This window comes from Morone saxatilis, unplaced genomic scaffold (genome assembly GCF_004916995.1).
Source record: "Morone saxatilis isolate NCDOM2014 unplaced genomic scaffold, NCSU_SB_2.0 Contig9, whole genome shotgun sequence".
In the NCBI taxonomy this organism is placed as follows: Eukaryota; Metazoa; Chordata; class Actinopteri; family Moronidae; genus Morone; species Morone saxatilis.
The window spans coordinates 10925605-10946471 of NW_023340268.1; the positions used below are offsets into that span (position 1 = coordinate 10925605).

The 20867-nt window shown below is 40.0% G+C and overlaps 1 protein-coding gene across 2 annotated transcripts in view; it reads right to left on the reverse strand.

Annotated features, from left to right (window-relative positions):
* atxn1a (ataxin 1a) overlaps positions 1 to 20867 on the reverse strand; it is an 83641-nt gene that overhangs the window by 40190 nt on the left and 22584 nt on the right. Inside the window, exons 2-3 of one of the 2 annotated variants that reach the window (XM_035681103.1) lie at positions 17182 to 17369; positions 10400 to 10428 (exon numbers count right to left, since the gene is read on the reverse strand). The gene's annotated coding sequence lies outside the window, so the exon portion shown is untranslated. The remainder of the gene's footprint in view (positions 1 to 10399; positions 10429 to 17181; positions 17370 to 20867) is intronic. The other variant, XM_035681102.1, reaches the window with a different exon arrangement.

A 20867-nucleotide genomic window follows, 5' to 3' on the forward strand; every position in this document is an offset into this window, starting at 1 on the left:
CACACACACACACAGTGTAAATAAGGTGGTGAGAGAATCCACTCCATCAACTCCAAGTCAGTGTTCAACAGTGAACTGTTGCTATGGAGAGGAAAAGCATGGCTTTCGAGTCTATTTTAAGGTAACCAGTGTTACTTATTTTTTTCACTGCATATATCAGAGTCAAACAAACTGTGATAGAAAGCATTGCCACTACGCCGTATAGCAACTGTGAGATGCTTTTTAATTACCAGACTTTATTATATGCCCTCCCTGCTGCTACTGATCTGTAACTAATTAGTCTACCAAAAAGGAGAGAAGTCATCTCACTGCAAATCAAGGCTGTAAAATGTAGAAAATAAAATGAATTGATTTAGATAGTAATAGATACAATACTCCATATTCTGATACTACTTAAGGAACGGTATGCACAAGCTTCTACTGCCTCCTTTCAAATATTAAAGCTTCTACTGATTAGTAATAATACTGTATAATAATATTTCCGCTCAGTTCCAATCAAAGCACAGTCACACTACAGTATAGGCCTACTACTCTGTGAGACTGTCCGTGAGAACATTTTGTTCACTCCTGTTTGCGTGATGCAGATTTGCCTGTGCAAAAGTGTGTATTCCTGCATGTTTTGTTTCAAGGTGAATGTGTAAGATCCACGCAGTAGGCGAGGTGTTACATTGCCTCTGTTTTTAGCAGATGACTTCACACCTCAAGAGGAAGTCATTGGAGCTCACATCCTCTCGGCTGTAGTAATGAATCCCAGCTTTTCTTTTGCAACCATCACCATTGGTGATAATTATTTTCTGAATGTAAAACGTTATTTGAGACTCTTGGGTGACTTTGGTGCTTGTGTGGTTTGTGGTTGATATATTTTTCTCCTATGTCGTGTCAAAGTGTAGAAAAATGTAAATAATGACATTAATTTGTTCAGTTTCAGATGTACAAAAATATTTACAAGTCTCTTTAAGATATTTGCAGTTGCTTCACATTTAAACCATCAACCAGTGTGGTTAAAGCCCACAACTGCCATAATGACAACTGAAAAACAGTGCATTTTAATATGAATAGAAATTAGAATAGGTTTTTGCTGTCTTGAAAAGCCGTAACAAAAGATCAAAACGCATACTTTAATGAAATTTCAACCCAAGGTTCAGGTGTTAGAGATGCTAATTTTATTCCTCCTGCTTGTCAGGTAGGAACCACCCATGGTGTTGAAAAGCAGGAAAATTGTGAAAATGTGTGGACTTAAATAATAATGAATAAAAATAACTGCTCTCAGTGTCAAGTTATGTGGTCTAAAAAGAGGAAATGTGTAACCTCACTACCTTTTTCATGTCTTACCTCCTGAAACAGATGCAAACACAGAAATGCAAACGTTAGCAAAAGAGACAACAGCAGAGCCTATCATGACCAATACAATATAGTTTCATAGCCAATTTAAAAATTGTTATATTTTCCCTTAGTTTGAGGAATAAAAACAACCCTTTTTTATTTAACTAAGTAAACATTTGCAGATTCTCAAATACTAAATACACAAAACTAAGCATCTAATCAAACATTTAAACTTAAGTCTTAATAATATTTTCTACTAAAGACACATTTCGGTTGGTACTCTAAAAATACTGAGCTTTGTAGTCACATGACCACCGCATGTGTATATTAATATATGAATGAAATTACAGTGAGTGCATTCGAGCGGAGGATAATAGCCTCAGCCTTTTCATAACAGGCAGGCAAAGTTCATAACACACAGAAGACCTGGGATTTGCAACATGCAAGCTGCAATTTCCATTATACTCACATTGTCAGTAATTAAAACAAACTGCATACAAGAGCTCTTTAGTACACACACATTCCACATCTGCAATTTACAAAAATGTGAAGCTGTAACCATTTGCAATGCAAACAGCTTTCGTGAGACCAGGATTACTGACTTTGCTGGGCTTATGGCGGCTGTACACATGGTCTGATTAATGACCATGGAAAACTAAACTCTGGGTAACACCCTGGCCCTAGTAGAGCACATAGGAAGACCACCGCTAGTGTTACATCATATTTCATCCTCACTACTTCCCCTTTCTCCCTAGCCCCAAACAGGAAATAGTTCCAACACAAATCCCTGGGGCCTGTGTAATGAGGCCTGTACTGTACGTGTGTGTGTGTGTGTGTGTGTGTGTGTGTGTGTTGTATTGTGCAAACACAAGTGGGGTGTAGTTGCTACAAGCGCTTGCTGCCTTTTCGACTCTGTCTCTTATCTTAAGACTTCTGTGCAGAAACACACACAGACGTACACACACAGGTCTGAAAAGGTTATGGGAAAGAGTCTTTGGCTGCAATTCTAGAGGGGAGGGAGCGAAAGAGCAAGAGAAGAAAACAAGCGAAAGCAAGAAATAGAGAGCAAACAGGCTGTAAAACATTCATACATGTACATAAGGTGAAAACATACCATTCGTTTTTTTTCATATCCACTGAAAGGCACACTTTGCCAGGCTGTTGTACAACTGAAAATTAGGCTGCTCTGTGTTAGATTTGACTAGAGAAGAATTTTACTGTAGAGCCCGAGCCAATGGAAAAATACCAGGGAGGGGCCTCATAAATAACTGGACCAATGACAGCTCATATCAATATTGAAGAGCAGAGAGGACAGAGGAAGCAGTGGCAGAGAACGAGAAGAGACATGGAGGGAAATAAATGGATTGGGAAGAGAAAAATCCATACCAGCAATCCAAAGACACGCTCAGGATTGCTGTTGATGCTCTTGATTTTGGTTTAGATTTTTAATATGGCAACAAACAATTTCCATCATTAATGGAACATTAACACAATGAACCTGCTGATTACTTTTTCAATTAATAGATTGCCTGGTCTATTAAGTGTCTAAGATATTGAAAAATGCCCATCATAGTTTTACAGAGCCAAACAGGATGTTTCCGAATCACTTATGTTGTTTTAAAAAAGTCAAAGATATTGAATTTATATATAATATATAAGATAAACAAAAGCAGTAAATTATCATATTTAAGAAGCTGGAACTGGTGATGTTAAGGAATTTTCCTAATGATTAATTTATTATAAAAACTTACATTTTTTTGTCGATTGACTAATCAATTAATTACTAATCATTTTGGCTGCATGTTATGAGACAATTGTACTTAGATGGCTACCTATTGACCTGCACCTATAATAATTAGTAATAATAATAGTAAAAAATGAAACTAGCTTGGTTTGAGTGGTGGTAAAGCAATATTTCGGCATCAAACATAGTGTTAAATCTGTCTGAGTACGTTAAATAAACAGATAAAGCGATAAAGACAGAGATAGTCAGTGATCAAATAAAAAATGGTGAGTGCAGTTGATATCCAATCTGATTTCCTTGAGTGCACTATTTGTACCAGAGTCCATAGAACATCTAGCATGATTAGAAAACAATCTTCAGAAAGTCATCCATACCTCATCTGAGTGCAAACCTTCCTTTGTATCCATCCTGGCTGTCATCTCTTTCTTTAAAGCTAAGACATCAGCAAAAAAAAGACACAACTGCTATTTGACATGCTCAACATAGCATGCGTTCCCTGTGGAGTGCGTTGGTTATTAGTGCACCATTCATCAACGCCTGTCATAAAAACAGGGACCTGCCAACACTGAGCCACAATATACCTCTACCCCACATGAATATTCATTTGAACTGGCATCAGTTATTGATACACAACACCAAATTTATGTACAAAAAGCACAACCATCTTACGACTATGCTCCTCTGTCCGGGACATTTATCTGGAAGTGTGTGTGACAGGCAGGGAGAGAAAGTCGAGGGCACAGCGGCTGTCAGCGATAAGCCCTGGGTGATAAATGATGGGGTGACGGGGGGAATATATGTTAAAGTATTTTCCCACTGGTTCCTACATGTCTGTGACTGCTGATCAGTCATTACCAGTGGGTGGTATATGGTGTAGTAATCTGACCTCTGTTGAGTTTGATCATGGTGGGACATCCACCGCGTGTTTTACTGTCATACTACAAAGATAAATGCAAATACTGTATTTAATCATGCCTCCAGTCTTAATTTACTACCTTTCTTTCTTAAATTTAAAAGTTAAGCCTGCTTGGTGCATGTTTTATAAGCCAGTGTTGTCTAAAAATTTCTAAATTTGTACTAGTATATGGTATAATTTATTTTATATGCATCTTAAACCCAGAAATTGTCCATTCTGTGCACAAAGAGAAACTACTTTTCATTGTTTTTTTACACTGTTGTAGATTGTTTTCCTCATTTCACTCATTGATGGAAGTGCCTCATTATTTAGTCAACTGCTGTTTTCAAAGTCAGGCTTAAATTCCCTCTCAACTTTTAAGGCAAATTTCAACAATTTCCATGTGGGCAACTCCGTCTGCTGAGGATAGAGCGATGTGACCGAAAGCTTTAGAACATCTATTGAGTGGACCTTATGGTGAGATTATTTTGTCACCTGCTGACTCCAAGGTAAAGAATGAAATTTTAGTCTCTTAAATTGTTTAAGTGAATGGGTTTTTTTACATTTGTTTCTTCTTATGAAAAAAACTTTCATTTTTTGGCAGACAAAAAAGGTAATTAACTTAGAAGAGATGTGTAAAAGCTGTAAAATAAAAGATATCAGTACGAAGATTTAATATTGACGTGCTATTTTCTCTTGAAATAATCATGATAGAAGAAACTGTATTCCATTGATGGAGTGGGCATTTCACAAGTGTACTGTAGCTGAATGTAAAAGTATGGTTTTTTTATCTCTACTCCCTGTCTGTCTCTCTGTATTTGTTTTTGCAGAGCAGGGTGGAGCCTTATGAAAAAACTGCTCATGTGGGACTTGGGACGACGCATGGCAGTAAATAACGACTGTCTCAATGCACAGGAGATTTTAGACGCAGTAATAGCAGGCTGTAATATGGGCCAAATCTGTCCCCAAGGACAACACTGGATTAACCAACATCACTCAAATCACACAAATGTACACACACGCACACTCAACTACTGGTTCACAAATCAAGCTGGCCCTCCTTCCTGCTTAGACGTAAGGAAGGAAGGAAGGGGCAAGGGAAGATAGAGAGTCCGTCATTGTTTGCTCTTGCAAGAAGCCATCCTTAGTCATCCCCTATATGCCCCTTCCTTCCTATACCTGTAGCGATCTCAAGCAGGAAGGAGAGGCGCAGCGGTATGATATTGATGAACCAGTAGATTGTAGGTGATGCGATAGTGTGCGTACATTTTGTGGATTCTTGGGAGCTGCGGACTGACCGTGAGGTAAATCCAGTAACGGTTGATCCGATGGAGGGACGCGAGATTTGCGGCCCATTATTTTACAACATCAACGCATATCTACTGCGTTCCTAAAAATCTCTGTGCAATAACTCGCGCACAGTCGTTTATTTCTACTTTGACCGAAACTTGCGCTACGTATTCAGAAATCTCAAAAGCTTCCCACACTGAAATCTTTTCCATAAGTCGCTTCCACCCCCTGCTCAATGCAAACAAACAAATACGGTAAGACCAGGACACCAGGACACGTGATAGAGATTATATAGAGAGTTACCTCTTTACATTCACTCACTACAGTTCACACTTGTGAACATGCCCATCCACCAATGGAAATACAGTTTCTCTATTTCATGATTAGCTCTCCTTACCCAGAGAAACATAGCACGTCAACATCATTATCAAATCAATTCGTACTGATATCTTTTATTTTTTACAGCTTTTAAATATATAAACTCTAAGTTAAGATTAAACCTTGTCTTGTGGTCTGCCAACAAACATGAACCAGTTTGTTATTCCCATAAGAAGAAAACCAAATCGTATAGAACAAAATCCCATTTCCACTTTTAATACAATGCTATACAAAGACTTAAAAATTTCATTGCTTCTACGTACTGAGAGGATTCAGCAGGTTGAACAAAATAACATGACAAACTCACCAAATAGAAGTGGTGTCCACTCAATTAGAAATGTTCTTAGTGCTGCATAAGCTTTCCCGGCGGGCTGACATCATTGCTAGCTAAGTGCGCCGTCCCAGCAGACCGAGATGTCCATCCAACTGCGAAGAATTGTTTAGAGAATCAGTTGGGGCCTTACACAAAAAGTTGAGAGCCGGACGAATTTAAAGGCCCCTGACTTTGATTAACAGCAAAGTTGAGCTTAATTATATTAAAAACTGAAGGGGCAACGTTCCATTCAATGAGGTGGATAAGAACTCGAGGAAAAACAAAATCTACAACAGTGTAAAAAACAATTTGAAACAGTAGCCCAATTCGTTCTCCTAGCCCCCCCCCGGGGCGACTGGGTTGCGTCGGGATGAAAGGGGAACAGGCTGAGAAAAAAGACCCGCAATCCACATTCCTTTTTACATAACCCAACCCTTTCAAATGTTACAGGTCCAGTTGTTCACACCTGCAGTAGAAACACACCACCCAACAAAACAGAACCAACAACAATTGTAACTTCAACACAGTCTAAAAATACTCTACTACCAACAACCACCTCCATGGCTCTGGGTGTGTTGTGTGCTGCATCGTAATCGTGTGTACCGCAACAGACAGTCACAGCTACGTCTGAACATACGAACAGAACAGCTGGATCCCTGTGCTGTGTTGTGTGCTGCACTGCTGACCCCTAGCGGTTGACCCCCATGCATGCGTGTTCCCTCTTGTGTTCTGTTCTGACTTGCTGCATGAGCAGTTAGACACCATACTCCCGTGCGCGTTCCCGTTTCAGTCACTACTTCTCAATGTGATGGAGACTTATTTCATTGCAGTGTCGCAACGCTATAATACCTTCCAGGAATTGCTATAATCCTTCACATCACAAAATGCAACAAAGACACAAGGAGGAAACCCACAACGGTGCTTGCCCTGTAAGACATTACTACGAAATATTCAAACCGGCTAACCGATACACAGCAGCATCTTACTGTTTGTGGGTAACCCCAGATTTCATCATATCATATTACTTTAGAAAAACCTTTCAGCAAACTCGACGGCTGGCAGATAAATAGACAGATGAGAAATGATGAGAGAGAAGAGACGAGGAGACCGGAGAGAGAGGCGAGAGACGAGAGAAAGACAGCAAAGAAGCGAGAAAGCGAGCACGGAGGAGCGAGAGCGACCGAGCGACGAGCGGGAATGAGAAGAGGAGAGGAGAGAGAGAGACAGGGAAGAACACTAAAGGCACACAGGAGGAGAGGAGTGTGTGTGTGTCTGCTCCTGTCATTCACGGTGACCTGCAGCAGCAGGCATCTCTGTTATGTAATCCTTGCTGTCAAGCGTATTCACACACACCTCCGCACATGCGCACGCACACACACACACATACACATACACATACACGCTGTACATACACACACACACACCTGCTAGCGCCTTCAAACAGCTCAGAGGTTATTCTCTAGTCGTGGTGAGAGAACAGTGCGTGCTATCTCAGCACAATCAAGACCGTGTGCGTCCATCCTCCTCCTGCAGCAGGTAAATCACTAACTAGTGTAATTAATGGTTCAAGTCTGAGGACTGCTGTGCTCCCATCACCATTTGTACGACTGCTTCAATTATTTTAGGGATGACAACCTATCAAAATCCTTTTAAGCTTTGTCAGAGTCTGATTCTCGTTTTTCGTTCTCACACTCTTCTTTTTTGCACATATTTATGAATGTGACATTATGGCAGTTCTTTCCTCCCTCGCTGTGTATGTTTATGTAACCTCCCACGCAACAGTCAACACAGCCTACAGTTATGTACAGTGGCAGGCATCACAGCATTGTGCTGCTGCGTGATGTGTACAGCACGTTCCCTATCTAAGGCTATCACAATACTGTATGAGTGTAGCACCACAGCATTGAATTGTCGCTGAAAGGGGCCGCGTCGCACAAATGCATTCATGTAAGGTCTGGGGATTTCACTCCAACAAGACATGAAAATATGTAAAGGACAATGGGAAGATTTATTTTGTAATTCGTCTACCGTTGCTATGTGTAGAATTTCTACAGAAACCAAACTATTTATTATAATAAACCACAACAGAGTTACATACTGTGCACTTTCATTGGGGCAGACAATGCCAACAGCTAAAACGATTAGTCTATTAATCAATTAGTCGATAGTCTCAAAAATAAGTGGCCACCACTTTGGTAATCAAATAACCACTTAGAGTCACTTTTCAGGAAGAAATCGTGCTGGTTATAGCTTCTCAAATGTGAGGATATGCTGAAGTTCTTTTTCTATTTATTAAAGAAACATTAATCAATCAGTTGAAACAAATATCTACAAATTTAAACACTAATGAAAATGTCTTTCCTTTCAACAGTCTTTCCAAAGAGCCACAGCACCACAAAAACATAGATTTCTGCAGCACTTTTACTGAAGGTTCAGCAGAGTAGAAGTAGTAGTTTTTTTGTAGGGGTGTAGAAACACATACAGTAACTTGAAAATCTCTCAGGTATCGGTGTTGAATAATGTCTGCTGGCTATCACCCTGGACTGTTCCATTAAAATCCCTCAACTGAAGCCTATCTGCCATTGTTATACTATTCAGGGAACCGCAGGCCTCTACATTAGCCCCAAGTTCACTCCCTGTTTCCCCAGGTGAAGGCAAACTAGTTTAGCTCAATGGAATATTAGCCCACACCTCTCCACACATAAAAGGATTGATAAGAGGAGCATAAGTGGAAAGTATATAGGGATAATGATAAGTGGCCATCTATCAACACTGCTGTACAGACAGCTCTGACAATTTTGTGACGGCAGGAAGGTTCGGTATATACAGCGTTATATGGTACAAGAATAATGGTGTGATTTTGTGAGACAGCCAACCAGAATCCCACGGAAAAACTTTTGTTTTAGAGATAAGTGATAATTCAGTCCCCACAGGCACGCTACACATTTTTTAAAAAGTCTGATATTTTTTATGTGTGTGTAGCTGTAAAACAAAGTTTCTACATCATCCCTAGCTAGCAAAAATCCACTATTAATAGGAAGTTTATTTGTCTCCCTAGCTCCTGTCAAGCCAACTCGACTGGTTTTCTCAATTATCACAGTGGGTGGGAGGCAGTGATTGAAGCTCAGAACTCAGGTATCATACCATGAGATAAATGTGCCAACCCATTTGCCAATTAGAAACACCACTCAGTGTCTGCTCAGCCATGCCAACCACTTGAGAAAAATTCAATTGACATAAATAACATTAAAAAGCAATGGCTGCTAATCTTGCAGTGCTGCTAACTACTAAAGAGAGGGGGGAGGGCAAGAGGAAGAGAGGGTATAGAAGGGAGACAAGAGGAGAGTGTGCCAAAGTCAACGACAGGGAGTTGCAGAGAGCCATGCAGAGAAAAAGCAGGGGGGAAAGTGACAGAGAAGTGAGGCGACACAGCAAGATGAAAGGGGAAAAAATGAAGGAAAAGTTGACAAAGAGGTGAAAAAGAGACCAGAAGCAACACAGCAAAGAGACAGAGTATGTGGAAGAGAGTGGGTGGTCAGAAATATGGCACTTTATCACAAAGCCTGGCTGTAAAAGCAATAAACTCTCTATAGGTCTCAGCATAAGGACTTCCCAGGCACCACAAAGGCCATCCCCATTCATCTTACTAAAAGCTGAAGTTGCTGAACTGAGCTCAACGCCTTCTGGGGAAAGTGTTTGTCATCATGAACTCCATCCAGGCATACAATCCATAAAAATATCTGAGCATATACGAACCACTTTTATTTCTTCTTTTGAGGTGATGGTACTCTCAGCTTTTTTAATTTCACTAGTTTACATACCATACCAACATACCAACTTCGATTTGGAGCTCAACTGACAGTTCTTTAATCATGAGCAGAACTTTTTTTATTGTGTGTAATTGGTTGTTTTTTTATAGAAATGTGACCTTATGGATACATGAAATCTGTAGGAGGAACACATTTCAAAAGTGAAACAATTCTCCAGGGCATAACCTTTTCAGCTAATCAGTTAAGGTGTACCATACCAGATGTTCCACGCATACCAGCCTCGAAAACTATCATAAACAAATTAGTAGTTTTATGATTGTGCGGATGACATTTGTGCCAAGAAACTAGACAAGTACCTTGTCTGACATAAGAACCTGTAAATTATCTAATTTGCATGACTTCTCTGTCCTGTCTCCAGGTAATTATCATCCTCTGATGTGATCACTCCTGCCAGTTGCCACCCACCAGTCCTCTTCTGCATCTCCCTATACTTTCTCATCTCTCTTCTCGATTGTCTCACTCTCTCGGTGCACTTACACCGGAGGTGTGATTGCATTAAGCCAGCGAGAGCGAGGGCATTCCCGGGGCTGCACTAATGTACAGAACAGAATGTACAGAGTAGTGGCTGTGAAGGAGAGCAAGAGAAAGGCTGGAGTGGGGGGCATCAATTACTATAATCATTTTACCTCACTTGAAAAGGTGGCTCTTACAGCGGCTGCTGTGAAAGAAGGAAGACGGACAAGACGAGAGAGAGAGAGAGAGAAAGGAAGAGAGATGAGTGGAGGAAAAAGCCTCTCATGGCTGTTAGTAAATCTAAAGCACAACTTCATTTTTCAACCTTTATTGCTTTCTCACATGAGCACCCAGAGCACCCACACAATAACCAAAGACATTTCAGTGGTATATTATTGTCCCCGTAGCGTGTTTGTAATATCCTTGAGGTATCCTGAGATGCGCATTTTAGATGATAGCAATTAACAAGAGCAGCCAAAGCTCGACAGCAATCACAGCTTTTAACATTATTCACTGTTCAGGTTAAAACACACAAACCATAAATCAAAAATGCTAAACTCACGACCTGCTTACGAACCAACCAGTGGATTCTTGCCATTAATACAATAAACCAAAACAAGGCCACACAAAAGCAATATGTTGCTCCATGCAAACAATAAGGGATATCTTTCAAAGTGGGGGCGGAGGACAGGGAATACCCTGAAGGAATAACATCTAATGCAATCAGATCGCTCTGGCCAATTAGTCGGCACTAGCCTAGCCAGAGATGATGTCAGTCATCATTACTCATTGCTTAATGCTATAAAGCAGAAGGGAATCAAGAGCAAACAAACAAAAGAGCAACAAAAGTGGGTCGGAGTTAGGAAGGACAGTGGATTAATCACGCCGAAGGCTGATAAGCACTCTTCTGTGAATAATGGCACCCACACAAGAGTAGAATTACACACACACGCATTTCTTATAGTTCATAAAACACACACTTTATCTCTTTCTATTCAAATTTAAGAGTAAATGCTTGAGATATATTAAGTCACAAAGATACAGTGCACTCCACAAAAATGCAGACGCAGGCATCCACCCCCATTCCCTCGCACGCTAACGCTCACAGACACTCACAATGTTCCAGCACACGTATGGCTCATTAGCAATGACCTATACAGCAACATGTTTTTCCATGCTGATGGCTGATTTCCAATCGATACCCCACAGCTCCACATGACATTTCACATTTCACTTACACATGCATTTAGCATGTTATGGTGCACAAACACAAACTACCGGAGGCTGTGTCCGTAACATACATACGCCCACGTACTGCATAGTATACACAGACGCACAGATGCAGACACGAATAGATGAAGGTATATGGTGTATTAACAGACATGTTGAATCACAAATACACACTTGTGCAGAGATACGCACAGAGTGATGTTTATCTGGACACAGTAATGGAACACGGTGGTTGAGCCGAGCAGACATACTCTCTCCCTGATGCTGATTAGCTCCTATGGGGGAAGCCATTGCACCCCCTGCATAGCTATTAAGACTGACTTCAACATCTCTCCGTTATAAACAGATGGTGGCTGTATGGAACATAAGGAGCTGCTGCAGAAGTTTACTGTAACTGAGTTATTCTTCCTAAATTGATTTTTATTTTATGGTTCAGAACAGAAAGAGCAGACGTCTGAAATTCCTTTTTACGATTGCATCAACCATGCACAAAAAATTTTGTTTTTATCAATACTATGACATAATTGCTTTGTCGGGTGGTATTTGGCAAAGGATGTATTGTGCTATTGCTACGGAGCATTACAATCCTGAAAAAGGTTTATGCTACAGTTTATGAAGTTTTGGGTCTGGACCACATATGATGCGGCCTAATATTCAAACTGGATCATGTTAATGTTAATTTGTTAGATATACTTTTAATTAAATCCAGGGAAAATAAATATTGGGTGAAATCCATTGTTGCTGCTTCTACAGTTACAAAAATGATGTAAAAGTATGCACATGGCAACAAGATAGCTATCAAAATGCATCAGGCTAGTTTCTTGTGTGTTTCTGTGTGATATGTTTTTGCTCTTTTTTTCTCCACATGTAGATTTGAGTATGTTGTCAGTGACATAAAATCATACTGAAAGCTGGGAAAAAAACAGTGATTGGAGAAAAAAAACTGTCTTTAAAGACTTTCAAGAAAATATGCATACAAAGGAGACACAATATGGTTTTGTAAGATGTTTCAGACAGAATGGCCTTGATTGAAACATTCACATAAAATATTTTCAAAAGTACTCCATTGTGTTCTTTTCTTCTCTCTTGTTAACAGTTTCTAGTACCTGCACAATAGGCAGTCTCAGGTCAGTTCTTCCAACTGAGAATGTCTCTCTTTTCATTCATTCCTCCATTCTTCATTTCTATGCCTCCTCTCCTTCGCTCCCTCTCTCTTCTCCACTTAGTAATTCAGAAAGAAACCAGCAGTCTGGATGAACCCCGCGACACTGGGCCAGGTAATTATCTAATTGCTTAGTGTGCGGAGACAGGAACAGTGTGTGTGCCTGTGTGTGTGCGTGTCCGTGTCGGAGAGAGCATGTTTGTGGAGACGGGTGGCATGAAAAGGAAAGACGCCGAGACAAAAGTGAGACTGAGTGAGAGACTCGCGAGGCGGGTGGTGATAGAGGACAGAAGAGACAAGGCAGAAAGATGAAAAAGAGAGGTACAGATTAAATGTGTCTCGATTTAATTAATTCCTTCACCTTGTCTGTGGCCAGCACCACGTAGGAGAGACTAGTTTCATTTAAAGATGCAAGTTAGTTACCCCCCATTTCTTTTTTTCCTTATCTCAGTTCATTCCAATAATCCACCCTCTTCCTTATTAGCTGCCTCTCCTCCCCTATCCTCATGCATCTTACTACTTTTCCTGTTGCCCCTCTTCTCCCTCCCCTCTGTCTCTCTCTGTCCTTCATTCTGGGGCAGCTGCTGTAGCAGTTGGCAGTCTCAGGTGTGTGTATATATGTGTGTGTGTGTGTTTCCCTTGCTCTCCAAACCCAATTCAATCCTACTATGAGAGCGGGGGCCCAGATCAAATAAAGCAGAGCACAGCTATTACAAGAAAACAGAGAAGGGGAAATCCATGCTCACACAGAGAGAAAGAGAGAGAGAAAGAGAGAGAGAGAGAGAAGGGGGAACCTCTCCATTTACTCAGGTTGTTTAACCCTCTCAAGGATGTAACTGGTTTCTTACTACAGGAAACGTATGTAAAGTTTAAATACTTCTTGTATGTCTGACATTAAAATGGTATTATGCTAGCACACTAAAACAAACTATGTATATACTTTTGACCTGCATTGCTAGATTGACATAAATCTTTTGTTGTTAGCCTGCAGTCTAATTTCAAACAACAGGGACAGGTTCAGTTAACTTCATATTGAGCATATACCCCCTGGCATTGCTGGACATCTAAAGGCTCCTTTGAAGCTTTATTATAGAGAGCATTGCTGGGTTAATTGTTAATTTGACATCTTTGAGATTACTGTGAGCTGTTGCTGTAGGCTGCATTGGGTCTAACCATGAGCAAGTGGGTGGGAGTCATTTCAGTTTCAAATGAAAAAGAAAACTCAATCTCTGAAAATATAAAGTTAATATAAAGGTGTCAGATTTGCCTTGCAAGACAAGTTTATTCTTTCTCTCTGCATATAAAATGTTACAGCCTAGTTGTGCTAATGAAATCAAAGTCAAGCGTATTTTGCAATTGTGCCCCGGGTATTATCTGAATTTAAAGTTAATGTAAGAAACTTAATGAGCGGATCAGTGTGACACTTCCAGTCTAGTAAAAGCAGACAGAACGCTGATTTTGTTACTGATTTCTGTAAACTCTTTACAGTGCCACCGTCAGTGGAGCCTGAGCGGTAGAGCTGAGATTTTTTTTGTTTTATGCTTTATTTTATGGGTCTGTAATTTCAATACATTTCTGGATTCTTATGTTTCCTGGAAAGAAATATGTAATTTGATACTAATTGTATGGAAACTGAAAATGTACATAAAAGAAAAGCTCCAGTAGACCCACATAAGTATTTACTCTTTGTTCAATTATTGTTGTAAATATAATTTTTGTTTTCCAGCAGTGGTAGATGGATACATAAAAGAGTGACCGATTTTTAACACATCCAAGCAAACTAGGAGCCGCATTAGCACCATCTCAATGACTCACATTCATAAGTGTATTATTCATGACTTGCTATGTTAGCTGTCTAGTAACATAAGCTTTTCTACGGTTGAACTCTCTTTAAGCCATGCAGGATACAGCATAAGGCATGTGTCAAACATCTTAACACACATGTCAAATCTAAGGTGATTGGATTCTGACTCCACATCCTCAACACGCAGCTAGACAAAAATGGATCCATCCCCTATATAGAGGACTGACAGTCTGTATATGGTTCCCCCATTAACAGCTATTTTCTGACATGTGCTGATCACCACGACTTGCCGCCCAGCGTCATTGTTTGAGCTTCTAGACTGTCAGCCCTCCATCTGCTCATTTCTGAGGCTTTCTGCTCGGAGAAAGGCAACTGTCAACAGCGAATGCACAAAAGAGAGAGGAAGCAGAAAAGAAACAGGGAGTGAAATGTGTAATTTCCATTCAGCAAGACTGATGGGTGAAGAAAGGAGGAGACAGGGAGGAGAGAGGAGAGAGGGAGGGAAAGAAGGGCAGGGAGAGTTTTAATCTTTGTGAGTGAGAAAGAAGCAGAAAATCAACTTAGATTAAGAAAACTACTTAATATTCTGCATTTCTGTTTAATTATGTGCTCTTCTTGCATCCGTTTCCGTTAATCTCACCTTTTCTTTATTTGTTTCTCTCAGTGGCTCTACTTATTTTACACCCCTGCTCGCTACTCCTCTCTGAATTGGTACAAAGTTAAATTAATAAACTAATTAGCCTGCACTTCAAAACATATTTGTATAGTTATGAAGCAGGTCCCCAAGCACACCGAAGCACCTCACAGCAAAATCTAATGATGCTGTTGGTGAGTCAAGCATAACTGTATATTGCTGTAGGGTAATGAACAAAAAACTGTAGGTATGCTGCAACTGGGATGAGACTCAGAAGATAGTTCTATTTAGCGATTTTTTAAAAACTAATTAAACTTCTGAATGTTTGTAGTTTCATAAAACATGGTGCAAATAAATCTAGCCTGTAGTTTGTGATCTCTTTCCCTTACTTTCTGACTTGAAATACATCTTCCTTAAAAATAACACCCCATCTGAGACACTGGGAACAGTAAGCAGCAGGAGGCAGAGGATACAAGATTGGTCACAGCAGAGTGTTTGAGAGGAGAGGAGAGGAGAGGACGAAAGGCAGGGATTGGCTTTCTCACTGTTCTCAGTGTAAGCCCTTCTCTTTCTGCTCTCCCTCATAGGAGAGAATGGAGCTTCAACACACAGCTGGTGGGACGGAGATAAAGGACTGACGGAGGAGCTTCAATAGATGCAGCGGAGGGTGAGGATACAGAAACAGAAAAGAGGAGGGAGGGACAGGAGACTGCAAAAACTCAGCTGAGAGACATCAATGGGAGGGTCAGTGTGAAGAATAGGAAAGCAAAGAATCAAAAGGCAAATCACATGAATGGAAGAAGAGAGGAGAGGGAGGAAGGAGGATCATACGGGCCTGAAAAGTTTATCCTCTGGGCCACAGAAACAAACACAAACCCAAACACACATAAGCACATCAGTTCTTCTAACCGATCTATACTACAAACATAACACTGACAAAATTCTCAACAACTCCATACACAGAACAGTGTAACACCAAGCCAGGTACGATATCTAGTTTTTCAACCTGGCAGCAGGGGCCCCAAGAGGTCTGGGTCACATATAAATGTGAGAGGTCACAAGCTAATTTAAGGTATAAGAAAGAAACATATAATTCTGCTACACAGAATTAGGTTTATTTTTTCTGGATTAACTTTTTTCTTGTAAAATACTGGTCACTTTCTCTACTTCAGGCTATTAAAAATCCTACAAATTAAAGAATCAGTAGGGCATCCTGGTTGGGTAGAGGTTTGAGGAGCTGACCAGGTCAAGGCAGGTCTCCCCTCATTCCTTGTTACCGAAAAAATGTCAGAAATGTCTTAAAAAAATGTGTCGGCCTGGTAGTTCACCTAGCAGATACTCTATATACCAAGGCTGATTAGTTAAACTCATATTCACAGTAAAGCCATAACTTAATTAATTTATTCTCAACGTCATAATGACAAATTGTTGTTATTATTACCAGAAGGAGAAATGGTAGAGTCAGTTAAGTCTGCTGCTCTGTTAATTCACTTACACAGCTGTAGTTTGGAGGAAAAATCTTAAGTTCTGGTCTGTTCTGTGTCCACACTGTCTTTCTACTAATGAGTTAAGAAGTGTAAGCATTAAGTTATATGGACTGACAGACAACTCATTCTTTGGACAGTTTTGTTGACCGTCATCATGCATGGTCAGTGTTACATAGACTCATGTGGGAAACTAATTGTGGTGACTCACAGCATTTTAATGCATCTCATGCAATCATCACACTCTTATCTGGTGTCACATGAAAGTCAAAAAAAGAGCATTATCAGTCAAGACTGCGACTGGAGCTCGTACGTAATGAATAATGATTTAGAGACAAAAATAGAAAGAGAAGACTTGTACTATAATATTATGAGGAAATAGTTACTATGTGGTCACTACAATTCACTGGTTTTTGACATAAAACAACAAAAAGGATGTTTTAACTCTTTCTAATTGATCGAATGCTTATTTACCAAATGCTCTTGCATAAATATATACATCTCTTGAGCAGGCTTATAAAATCAATTCCTCAACAGTTCACACTCAGCTGATGGATTTAATAGTAGTCTATCACGTATCTACTAACACAAAACTCCACATTTGCCCCACTTTGGTGCGATTTCTTTGACTTCTGTCCTACCTGAGTAGAGGATGCAGAGCTACTTGGGCGGAGTAGGTGGAGCCTGCTGCTCAGTTGAAAGCTGATGACCGACTGGAGCTGCAGGTCCTGGTGTGAAGTCTGAATCTCTCCACCAATGGGAGGGAAGCGTTCCGGGTGTCTGTGCCGTCTGTCCACGTCTGTCTGTCTGCAGGTGCTGTCAGCATTCCCTACAGGGAAACAGAGACAGAGAGAGTGTTAACACCATTTTCAAAGCGTCCCTTGGTCTTATTCTACACATCAGCAGGAAATTGTACTTTTCCTGATATTATTACTGCCTCTTCTAGCTCAATTATCACTGTATAATAACCAAATTACCTACTGTGCAATTACAATCAGCTTAACCTTCAGCCAAGTGTTACTTTCCACAAAACCATTTGCTTTCAGTTTTAATGGCAGTTGTGCAAAACAGTAGCTTATAAGAATAGTAAACTCATAGTGACTCTTCTGAGAGCTAATGGGACACTACGACCTCTAACAAACCCGCTCACTCATGCGCTTGCATCCAGGATGTATCGATGATTCTAGTTAGCTCTCCAAAGTTGATTAATCTTTCGGCACTTTCGGATAAAACTATCTCAACATAAAACATACAAAGAAACAAAATTATTGTGGTGTTACTTGCTGTATTTATCTGCCTCTTTAATGGCAATGATACATATGTGCAAATGTTAATACAGGCAACCTGTTGACTTTGGATGCATATTCATTGAGATTGTAAAAAAAAAGCAAAGTGAATAAAGCAAGTGAATCTGTTGCTGTGATTTTACATACTGGCTATCACTGTCTCCCTGCTATTCCCTCCCTCTGTCTCTCTTCTGTCTTCTTTCAGGAGTATTCAGAACAAACACCCGTGCTATTTATACACTGACGCGCCATCAGCATGGCAACCACGCTTTGTTTACCCGCATGAGACACTGCTTTGAGGCGTGTGTCCTCCCTTTTTTGTTTAAATAAAAACATAGTTATTTGGAGGCATTTAGGTCTCTTTCATGAGCTTGGCTCGCTTTCTGGTGGACAATGTTTCACTTTGACCATATGCCTCCGGTAAACTGGGAGCTATTATGATGAAATGAAAAACTGGTAATAGAACTAACCTAAATAATTTCATTTTTATTTCAATACAAATGTTTATGTGACTAAATACACACTTTAAAGCTTTATCATAGAAACGGACGTCAAACATTATAATAAACACATTAGTACAGGGTATTTGTACCCTGTATTGTAACAGTCTCACTTCTCCTTTTCTACTCTGCACATTCATCATTCAAGGGAATAAATGCTATTTTGAAGTTCCATGTGTCAAAGGGTTATAGATCTAGCATTGCACAAACTTCTGTTTATGACAACAGTGCAAAACATTTAATCCCAAACTACCTTGACCAGAAGACTACTGTATCAAGTATCGCCCAGGTGTGAATCTGAAATTGTATGAAAGTGTTGCAAGGTGTTCCTTAAAAGGAGTTAATCTTCTCTGGGTACATAAATGTGGTAAAATGCCTAATTTGATGCACAAGCACAAAAAACAATGCTTGGTGCACCCATCCAATGCACTCTTCTCATTTACAGTAACCCTGGAGGCTATAACCATAGCGACAAAGATATGTCCCAAGGTCATGGGGTGGAGCTGAGCATTAAGTTGAACCCTGAAACAAGGCATCGCCTTGGCAACACAAAATCAGGTCAGTTGATCATGTGACAACGAGGCCTTGGGGACAGAAACTGATACTAAAGCACACTTTTTCTGTGTTTGTACTAAGTTGGCACAAAGTCAACAAACATAAACACAGGAGCATGCAGGCATGTGAAACGTGTAAAACACCAAGTATACACATAGAAATAAATACATGCAGAATTTAGAGTCAAGCAAAGACACACACACGAAGAGTCCAACATTAAAACACTGAGGATAGAGCTTTAGCAAACAAAGCTAAATATTTGTCTGACATTTTGTTATTGAAGAGACTATATACAATTATTATTATTATATAATTATTAGTCTTCAAGAGAGTGTAATGTTTTTTGCCACACCTTTAACTTGGTAAAATATTCTAAAAAATCATTTAAATCAACTATCTGAAGATTAAAGCAGAAGACTAAGTAAACAAGATTACAAATATGACAGCCTGTGCCAGCTGTCTGTACTTGACAGTTTTCTGTACTCCGCGATAAAGACACACATTGGTCAAGTATTGAGGTTCTATTTACACAATGACTTAAAAACCTTTCAGTGTAGTGACTGTATGTCTGTATTAGCGGAGATTAACAGCTTAATTTGCATAGTAAACATGCCTAACCTGACTTAACCACCAGCACTGTGAAACTAAATGTTCAGACTGTAAATAAAACCTGAAAAAAGATGTGAAAGGTTTGCAACAAGGATCATGAAAATGCAGGTTGTGAACTGTGTGTGTGAACAGGGGAGGGGGTGACCTTAGTGTAACTCTGAGAGCTGATGTGAAGGCCACCAGACCAGAACCTTTTTTTTTTTTTTACTAAAAACTCTAAAATGTACACTATAAATGTGCAGGTGCAGGGTCTACCAAACCTGCATGCACCCTGTGTAGTCTTATCGCAACGGCCCTGGTTCGATTCCAAGCTGCAGCCCTTTGCTCCATGTCACCCCCCCTCTCTCTTTCCCCCCTTTCCTGTCTATCTCCATCGTTCCTTTCAAATAAATGCATGAAAAGCCCCAAAAATATCCTCTTGGTTTCTCTGAAGGAAATTTCTACCGACAAAGCTAATTGAAACTTTAAACAGGGTCAAGTCTCCTTCTCTTGTTGGTTGTGTCTTTTACATTAGTTTTGTTCATGTTACACCTGCTATGCACGCATGCTCTTGATGTTGTTTTGAAAATGTAAGGAGTAGAAAGAACAAATATCTGTATAAAAATAAAAATGAATACTCTGATACCCGAAGAAATTAATTCAATACAGTAACAAAGTATTTGTACTTTATTACTTCCCATCTCTGCACCAGACTAACATAAGAGACACAAAATAAAACACACAATAAAGACTATTCACGACAGGAATATTGATACAATTAACACTGAGCATATACAGATACACGTAGCGCATTTACTACATGCTTCTTAGAGAAGAGTCATTCAATAAGTCATAAAAAATTACAACCACCCATAAAATAATTACTTCTCATCCCTCTTTCCACAACATATTAATTTTTTAATCCAATAAATCATCGATTTTCAAATTGATTTCAGAGTTTAAATCAATACGGTGACAGAGCTTTCACCTGGATTCACCTTGTCTTTCTGTTTCATAGAAAAGCATGGTTCAAATATTGTGAACAGTGTACACATACACACAGGTTTGTAAATACAGACACACATAACTGCAAGTTTTTTTTCTCCTACTCAGCAGGCCAGGATTCAGTTCCCTGTCTGTCGCACAACGCACTCAATAATACTGGCAGTGTGTGTGTGTGTGTGTTTGTGTGTGTGCACGTGCGAGTGTGTGCATGTGCACCTATGAAACCATGCCCTGCCCCTTTCAGTCTGCTTTTCCATTGGTCCCCTGCCTGCTGTCCCTCTGTCACACACAGGGTTGGATACACATGCATGCACCTACACACACATTACACACGCACACTCAGAGACACAGCAAGCACAGCTGTCAATAAAGTGCATGGAGCCATAGGTGGGG